Below are 9,721 nucleotides of genomic sequence, written 5' to 3' on the forward strand. Positions count from 1 at the left end.
CTGACTGGCTCATCTCCTCCCTATGACCCTTCTGTAAGGGGATGTCCAGTTGCCTACAGATGGGCTTTGGGTCCCCACTCTGCACTCCCCCTCATTTATAATGATATACATTTTTTTGTTCTTTGATGCCTGATAACTGATCCCTTCGACACCTCATGATCACACAGGCTGGTGTGCTTCTTCCACGTGGGCTTTGTTGCTTCGCAGTTAGATGGCCACTTATTTACCTTCAAGCCTTTAAGACCCCTCTTTTTGACAAATGCCTTCAGTGCGGCTTGGACTTCCTCCTTCAGCACCACTGGTTTTTGACCAGATGCTATCTCCTGAAATGGTTGAACAATACCTCTGGAATTAGGATCACCTGACTCAGGTGCAAGTCTCAATCTGTAAAGAGCCCAGTGTTTTGCAAATGGCACCACCCTGTCCCAGACCGGGTGTAGTCCCCAAGTTGGGAGACATGGGCACTTTCCTCCTTTTCAGGCCAGCCCCACCTATGCAGCAAGACAGGGTCTCCTGGAGCGGAGGCAGGAATCCACAGGGTCAGAGGTGAGTGAGGCCTGGAGGAGATCCCTGGCACACCCCACTGTGGTGCCCAGACTGCCAACCCTGAAAGGAGGCAGAGTCCCAGAAAGCAAGGCCCAGCCCCAGCTCCTGACCATCCAAAGATAAGAGGACAGATGGTCAGAGCCACACAGCCAGCTCCCTGGCTTGTCCCCTGGTCAAAACATTTGAAAATATCAAACTCACTGCCATCCAGTTGATGCCAACTCGCAGAGACCCTACAGGACAGGGTAGAACCGGCCCTGTGAGTTTCTGAGACTGCAACTGTTTCCGGAAGTAGAATCCCTGTCTTTCTCCCAAGTCTCCATGGTAGATGGCCCCAATGCCCAGGCATTCCGGACACCTAGCCCTTTGCCCTGTCCTCCCTCCCATAAGTATTCCCAGAGCCCACACCTTGCCTGCTAAGCATGATGGCTGGCCACACTTCCTTCGAGCTGGTGAGGCTACCTGTGTGGACTAATTAGCTGTTATCTTCCTTCTCGCTGTATAAACTTCCATATAAAATCATAAGTGTCCTGGTTTTGCTTCTCTAGCGAACCCTGCCTCACACAACTCCCACTTTTGTTTAAAGCTGCTGTTTGCTGAGCAAAAACAATGTGCCAGGCCCGTTCAGCTGCCAATGGGCATTGTGTGGTCCCTGCTTCCGACTTGCTGTCATCTCCGTAGCCACAGCTGAGTGCTGGCAAGCAGGAGCCCCTCTGGCAGGGGTGGGCTCTCACTTTGCAGGGAGCAGCTTTCCTCTGTGAAATCTCTTTCAGTCTCTTAGCAACTCTGGGAAGAAGATATTTTTTAAGTCTCGAGTTTGCTAATAGGAGTTCCTAGGGCGTGCAAATGGTTAGGTGCTCAACTATGAAGTCAAAGCACCCACCCAGAGGAGACTCAGAAGAAAGCCCTGGTGATCTGCTTCTAAAAAGCCACAGCTTCGGAACCCTGATGGGGCAGTTCTACGCTGCATACTTGGGAGTTGCTACGAGTCAAAACCAGCTCAGCCACACATGGCCTGGTTTGGGGGTTCTAGCTCCCTGGTAAGGTAACAGAGGTGCAGTAAGAGAGCAGTCGACGGGGCTTGCAGAAGGTGGTGGCTGAGCCATGCCACCTGCCACCTCTGCCTCTGCCTGCTGCCTCTCCAGGAGGATGGGACCATCGAGCTTCCACGTATCAAAGCTCATCTCACCCCTTGGTTACAGAGCAGGGATCTGGGATGCTGAGAGAGCAGGAGGATGAGGATGGAAAGCCGGTCTCCTCACTCGAGCTCAGCCTAGACCAGAGAGCGCCCGGCCCTCCGGCAGCCAGAACCCGGGGGAGGCTACTCTTCCTTCTCGTCCCACCCCACCCTATGGGAAGGAAAGGGAGGCTATTGGCTAGTACCCAGGAGCCATCCTCCCCAAAGCTCAATCCCACTACTGTGGACTTGACTCCATTCAGAGCGACCCCATTGAAAGATAGGAGAACTGCCCCGTCGGTTTTCCCAATGTTCCCACGTGTAGAGCAGACCACCACGTCTTTCTCCAGTGAGATGGCTGGTGGGCTCAAACTGCCAACCTTCTGGTTATCAGCTGAGTGCTTTCTACTGTGCCACCAGGGCTCTCTGAGCTGTCCTTGTAGGAGGAGGAACTGGAGGTGGAGCACAAGCCATCTCCTTGCACCCAGCGTTGACTCCTGTGGAGCTGTATATGTCAGCGTGGAACTGTGCTCTGTATGGTTCCCCATGGAAGCAGATCACCAGGCCTTTCTTCCACATTGCTCTGGGTGAGCTTGAACCTGACCTTTCAGCCAAGCCACTTACTGTTTGCGCCCTCCATTATCAGAGACCACTGCTGCTGAGTAGTTCACAGCTCACAGAGACCCGGTGGGACAGAGCAGAACGGCCCCAGAAGGTTCCCAGGCTGTGATCTTTGCAGAAGCAGACCACTGCATCTTTCTCCTCCAGAATGGCTGGCGGGGCTGCACCACCAACTTCTTGGCTAGTAGACCAGTGCTTAGTCTATGCATCCATCTAACAGAGCAGTAAGGAGCTCTAGTGGCATGTGGGTGATGCAAGGGGTAGCTAACTGCAAGGTCAACTGTTCAAAACCACCAAAGCCACCCGGTGGAAGAAAGGGGAGGCTTTCTGCTCCCGTAAACATTTACAGCCTTGGAAACCCATAGGGGCAGCTCAACCCTGCCCTATAGGCTCACTATGAGTTGGAATCTACTGGATGGCAGGGAGTTGGGCAACTGCCCAGTAAATGTGAGCCACATGCCCAGGCTTGAGGTCTGAAGACCTCAGATTGGTTTCTTTCAGGCACCCAGCAGTGGAGGGACTATTCCCTGCCCTCCTCACAGGCCCTAACAGGAAGAGAAGGCACAAAGGCAGAGAATGCTGGAAGGAGGTCCCTCCACAGCCACTGCAGTCCTGATCTCAGGAGAGCTAGACTGCCTGATGGTGGAGGTCCCAGTCTTGGCCCAAGTGACTGACCAGGACAGATTGTTTTGTACAGAGAAAAGTTACCAGTCACTGCAGGGCTATAATCTCCCTGCTTCCCTACTCTGGGCAGTCAGGGTGATGGACGGTCTAAGGGTCCAGGAGTCCTTTAGTCTTGGTTCAAGCTCCAGCTCATCCACAAGACTAAGAGCCACAAGACTCATCCACAAGACTAAGAGCCACAAGACTAAGAGCCACAAGACTCATTCACAAGACTAAGAGCCACAAGACTCATCCACAAGACTCATCGCAGCCTTCTCTAACCCAGACCAGAAGAAATAGATGGTGCCCAGTTACCACCGTTCATTCTGAGCAGGGGGACTTCAAAAGAACTGTGCAAAAATGGAATTAAAACATCACTTAGACTATGCCATACATGATCACCCTTTGGGTCTTGTGTTAGGCCAGGTTGGCTAGAGAAACCAATCTGGTGACACACTTACATGTGTAAGAAAGAACTTTATATCAAGAAGTAATTATATATCAAGAACACATCCCAGCCCAGTCCAACTCAACTCCATAAGTCCGATACTAGTCCATGAGTCCCTCTTCAGACTGACACAGTCATGTGTAATAATGCAGAATGTAGGAATATCCCAGGCCGGTGATTGCAAAGCCATGTATATTCAAGGTCGGTGGAAACATGGGAGGGCTCCGGCAGCTCTCAGCGTGGCCAGAGAGCAGGGAAGTTAAGGCAGAGAGAGAAGGGGAGGTTCCCAGGGCCCTCCTTCTGAGAAGACCACACCCACAAGGAGGCACCATCAGGCCTCCATCCACCATCAGGTTGGATACCACCCACACCTATATTTTCAAGTTGACATAAAGTTATGTAACCACCACAGGTCTGGGAATGAACTCATCACCCTGGTTCAATTTTCAGCCAAACAATAGGCAGGCTGATAAGGCTAGCAATAACACTAGGGAGATAGCACATCGTATGATCGGCTATCTGAGATGAAAGGGGCAGCAATTGTCGAAGGCCAACGTCCAGAAGGGTGGGCACAGAAGGAGGCATGGAGACAGGAAACACAGGGGGGCAGTGGGTAAGTGATGGTGCATTGTGGGGATTGCACTGGATGACAGGAAACAAAATGGACTTGGATTGCTGACTGGAAAAGTGATCTGCTCTGTTCATCCAATTGACAGGAGCAAATTGAAAAATAAAGGAAACCCATTTACCTTATACTCAGAAAGAAAGGAAGGAAGGAACAGAAGAAAATTCCCACATACTTTGGAATCCTCCTCACAGAAGGGCCCAGTAGAATGGAAGAAAAATACAGAGTAAAACTCATCTCTAGACTAGATCAGCCTTACTGGACAAACAGAGGCTGAAAGAACCCCTGTGACATCCCTCAGACTTAAACTTGAAGAGATTTCTGTAAGTCTGTGATGGTTGGGGATTCTATCAGTTAGACACTCCTGGGTAAAGGTCGGGTGGGGCCCAACCTATCAATGGAGTTGAAGCCTGATGACACCGCCGTGGTGTGATAATCCTTTTTGTACAGACACTGAGGTCTCTCTCTCTCTCTCACCCTTTGCCTTCCTGCTTGCGTGACCTCTGCCTGCCTCCAGAGGCGGCCCCCTGTCGGACACCTGACCCTGAGAGCTGTTGACACCCTGCCACATTTCCACTGACTCTGATTTGGGTTCATGCAACTCTGCACCCACCAGCCGGTGGTCTCCTGCTTCCTGCTTCACCTTTCTGCATAATCACCCTGCAGCCACCTGGTTCCGAAGAAGGTCCTGGTTTGAATCGGTCTTATGGACTGGAGTCGGACTGGGCTAGGATGCCTATTTCATATAAGTTGACTTCTTTTTTATTATTATTATTATTACTTTAACATCTTATTAGAGGCTCATACAACTGTTATCCCAATCCATACACACATCAATTGTGTAAAGCGCATTTGTACATCGTTTCTCAAAACATTTTCTCTCTACTTAAACCCCCGACATTAGGTCCTCATTTTTCCCCTCCCTCCCCACTCCCCCCTCCCGCATGAGCCCTTGATAGTTTATAAATGGGTATTTTGTCATATCTTGCCCTGTCCGACGTCTCCCTTCACCCACTTTTCGGTTGTCTGTCCCCCAGGGAGGAGGTCACACACAGTTCCATGTAATCGGTTCCCTCTTTCCTACCCATTCTCCCTTTACCCTCCCTGTTTTGCCACTCACACCACTGGTCCTATAGGGCTCATCCGTCCTGGATTCCCTGTATTTCCAGCTCCTATCTGTACCAGTGTACCTCCTCTGGTCTAGCCAGTCTTGCAAGATAGAATTCGAGTCATGTTAGTGGGAGCGGGGAGGAAACATTTAGGAACTAGAGGAAAGTTGTATTTCTCATCATTGTTACATTGCACCCTGACTGGCTCATCTCCTCCCCGACGAGGCTCTTTCTCATACATCTACGAGTATCGCTGGATTTGTTTCTCTAGACCCAGTCACCTTTCAGCCAAATAATAAATTGCCTTATAAAGTAAACAATATCGCTGCTGAGTAATGTGCTCCCCAAGACAATGACCTACATGGGACCACACAGCCATCATTTGCCCAAAAGCAAAGATGAGACAGCAAGGAGGGAAAGGGAAACTAGATCAATGGCAACAGAATAAACAGAATGGAAATAATGAGAATTCTGATACATTTCAAACACGGTAACCAATGTCATGGGACAATCTGAAAAAGAAAAAAAAAAAAAACACTATCCAAGGGAAACAAGTTGCTGAGAAAATTTTTGCCTAAAACACAATAAAGTCTTATTTAAGACAAATCCCCATGTCACTCTTTTCCCCTCCTTCATTTTTCTTCGCAGGACTCATCAGTTCCTGAGGTGTTATCTATTTAGTTGCGTGATTGCTGCTGGAATTTTAGCTTCCCAAGGGCAGGGTTTTTCTATGTTGTTCCCAGCTGTGTCTCCAGTGTCCAGAATGATGCCTGCTTGCAGTAGGTTCTCAATAAGTGTTTGCTGAAGGAATGGGGGAAACAAACAAACAATAAGCTCAGATTAGTCACTTGCTATGTGATCTTGGACAAGCGTCTCAACTCCTCTGAGCTTCCATCTCCTCACCTGTAAAATCGAAGCGATAATAAGAGCTCCATTATCCGACAAGGAAGAAAGATGATTTCAGATGAATCATCTGTGCTGGCAAAGAATACAGAAAGCACCGTGGACTGTCGAAAGAAATACAGCCAGAATGTCCCTTGGCAGCAAGGATGGCGAGATTTTGTCTCGTGTCCTTTGGACATGTTCTGGAATTGCCTTTTTTTTTTTCAGGGTTATCCATGATTTGTTATGCCTTTGCAGAGTCCATAGAAGAAAAGCAAACATCTTTCTGGTGTTCCCTGCTTTCAGCCAAGGTCCAATAATAGCCCGTGTTCCACATCCTCTTCTGAATCCGGCCTGGATCGCTTCCCGGTAGTTGGCCAGGTAGCTGTCTTCCAAACTCCTTGGCATAGACGAGTGCTTCCAGTGCTTCATCAGCTTGTTCCCACATTTCTATTGGTATTCCATCAATTCCCGGAGACTTGTCTCAGTATGATATTCAAAGTTGTCTTCTCAAGCTGCCTTTTGAAATTTTCTGTTCAGATTGTTCACGTCATCACTTCTTCCATTTATTTGCCTTAGCTACTCTACCGTTAAGAGCAAGTTTCAGACTCTCTTCTGGGGACCACTTTGATCTCTTCTGTCTTTTTAATGTCCATTGACTTTCTTCATGTATGATGTTCTTCACAGACTCCCACAGCCCAGCAGGTCTTCTCTCATTAGTGGTTAATGCATCAAATCTGCTCTTGAATGTTCTCAAAATTCCAGGCTGTGCTGGTCTTATTTTAATTTTCTTCCGCTTGAACCTGAACTTACATACAAGCAATTAATGGTCTGTTTCACAGTCAGCCCCTGGCTTGGTTTCAGTGGCTGACATTGAGCTTGTCCCTCTTCCCACAGAGGTAGTCAATTTGATCTCTGTGTATTCTATTTGGAGAAGTTCCTCATTATACTCGCCTTTTGTGTGGTTGGGGAAAAAAGTATTTGTGATGTCCACATCATTCGTCTTGCAGAATTCTATCATGCAATCTGCAGCTTTCTTTCTATCACCATGACTGGGTTTCCTTGTAGGGGGGTCGATATTATCCTGTCACAGACAGCCTGGTACTTCAAGATTGACCTTGAAAAGTCCTTTTTGATGAGGAATGAAGCGGTGACGGATGACGCGGTTGGCTCATATTTCTTGACTTGTGGCCGCATCCCTCCCACCTCTGCCTCCATCTTCACACAGCCTTCTCTTCCTCTGACTTTCAAATATCCTCTACCACTCTCTTACAAGGACATGTGCGATTCCATCGGAGGTCCCCCTGGACAATCCAGGCTTCCCTTCTCCCCCATATCAATATCCTTAGCCCAGTTTGTGCTCAACTCTTAACCTAAAGGTCAGTGCTGTGAACCCGCCCAGCTGCACAACAGAAGAAAGGCGCGGTGACCTGTCCCTGGGGAGATAGCCATTGAGAAAACCTACAGAGCAGCCTGCTCTAGCATGTGGCGTCCCCATGAGCTGGACTCCATTTCAGCAGGGGGATTGGTTTGTGAGGGTTTTGCTCTTCCATCTCCTTAGCTTAACCACGTCTTGCGAAGACCCTTTTCCCCACAGAAGGTGACTTTGACAGGTTCCAGGAATTAGGGAGGACCTGCTGTCTTTGAAGGGAAGTGTGATCCAACCTTCAACACAAGCTGATATCCTCATCCCGCAAAGCCAGCCTGCAGGTCACACTCAGTCCCCGACAGGCGGCCCCAGTCACACTCTGCCTCCCAGCCCCATGTACCAGGGGAGGGGAAGCGGAGCCTCTGGTGCTGAACCGAGACCTTGCCACGCCTAGGACTGCCTGGTGGGGGCCTGCCAACAAGTATGGAGCCTCGCGGAGGTGGGGTTGTTCTGCACGCCCAGCAGGACACTGGCTTGGGGGCCACCTGCTACCAGCACTGGAGCCCAGGACTGTAGAAACATTATATATAAAATGTAATACATATAATCTCTATAATAACATTATATATATATATGTATATATATATATAACACTTTATTTTTCTATCACTTCCTAAAATCTCAACAGAGAAATGGGAGGGGAGGTAAGTAGAAAATGCAAACCCTTCAGAATGTTAATCCTCAGAGCTTCAAATGAGACGTCCTTCAAAGAGCACTTCCTCCAGATCCTTTTCCGGTCACTCAGAGTCACGTGTGTGATGTGACGTGACGTACCATGCCCTTCAGTGTTTTAAAGGGATGATGCAATGTATTCTATTCTTCCACCTGCTTTTTTTAGGAAGTGCTGTCTTTGCAACACTTCTCATGACAGTCTGTATCATGTCATCCCCTCCGTCTGATGGCACACTCCCTATGGAGGACTCCACAGGGTGGGTGGACCGTGGTCCGTTTCTCTCTCCCCATTGAAGAACAAGGGAACCCTGGCAGAGCAGCAGGTTCAGCAGTGGGCTGAACCCTGAAAGGTTAGGGTTTGAACGCACTAACCAGCAGCTCTTCTGGAGCAGGATGGTCAAGATCTACAGCCTCAAAACACCCACGGAGCAGTTCGCCACTGTTCTATGAGGTTGCTATGAGTCAGGGTCGACTCAATAGTGGTGGGATGGGATGAATGAGGGTTTGGACTGTTTCTAGTATTCCAGCTGAGAAGCATGTGTGGTGAGATAATGTATCGGGCTGTGGATTCCAGGCTTGTTCCGGTTGCTATAGGAGGCTCACAAGGACGGGGCGGTACTTTCCCTCTTCTCCATATACCACCCCAGCTCCAATCAAACCTTGGACAGCAGACATCAGGGCTTCCCAAACTCCCTGGAAGAATTACTTGGTCTTTGTTTTGCCAAGGCCGGGCCTCAGGGAACAGGACTATTCTGGGAGAGTGAAGGGCCCAATGGGTGTGAGCAGCTTCCCCTGCAAGCACACAGGCATGTCCACTCAAACTGCTGTAGACAATAACGAGAATGCATTGTGCCTTGGGAGTTCCTTGGGTGTTACAAATGGTTAGCACGCTCATCTGTCCACCAAAGGGTTAGAGGGTCAAGTCTACCCAGAGGTATCTTAGAAGAAAGACTTGGTGGGTCTATTTCCCAAAGCATCCGCCACTAAAAGTCCAGTGCCTCACAGGTCTACTCTGACACACATGCGGTCACCATGACTTGAAATCTATCTGACAGCAATCGGTATTCCTTCTTGCGTGAGAAAAGCTGAGTAGGATACAGGTGCAGTTTGATCCAGGGGTTTGTGCCTTTATCCGGCTCTGGTGTCCATTTTTAGAGTGTGTGATTCTCCTGCTTCAGTCCTGCTTGGTGGTCAGGGTCATCTTCAGCTCCTTTTCCATCCTGCAGTGACAGAAGCTAGAGCGATGCACATCACCCACGTGCCTAGTCACAGGAAAAGAAAAGTCTCTGACCTAGATCTTCCAGCAAAGCTCCCAGAGTGTGTTCTGATTGGCCCCCAGTTTAGATTCCAGCCTCGCCCCTGAGCCACTCATCTTATTTGGAGGTGGCTAGAACATCCTGGCCAACTTAGTCCAGACCCCAGGTATCCCTATGGGGCTGGAATGTGGATGGCTTCCCAAAAGTGAGGGAAGATTTCCAGCAACGTCTGAGCTATTGGGAGAAGGGAAACGGAGAGAAATGTTAAAAAGCAAGTGTTCACAGAACCTTTC

Source organism: Echinops telfairi, unplaced genomic scaffold, assembly GCF_000313985.2.
Source record: "Echinops telfairi isolate 266 unplaced genomic scaffold, ASM31398v2 ScPeMD7_443;HRSCAF=831, whole genome shotgun sequence".
Taxonomy (NCBI): domain Eukaryota; kingdom Metazoa; phylum Chordata; class Mammalia; order Afrosoricida; family Tenrecidae; genus Echinops; species Echinops telfairi.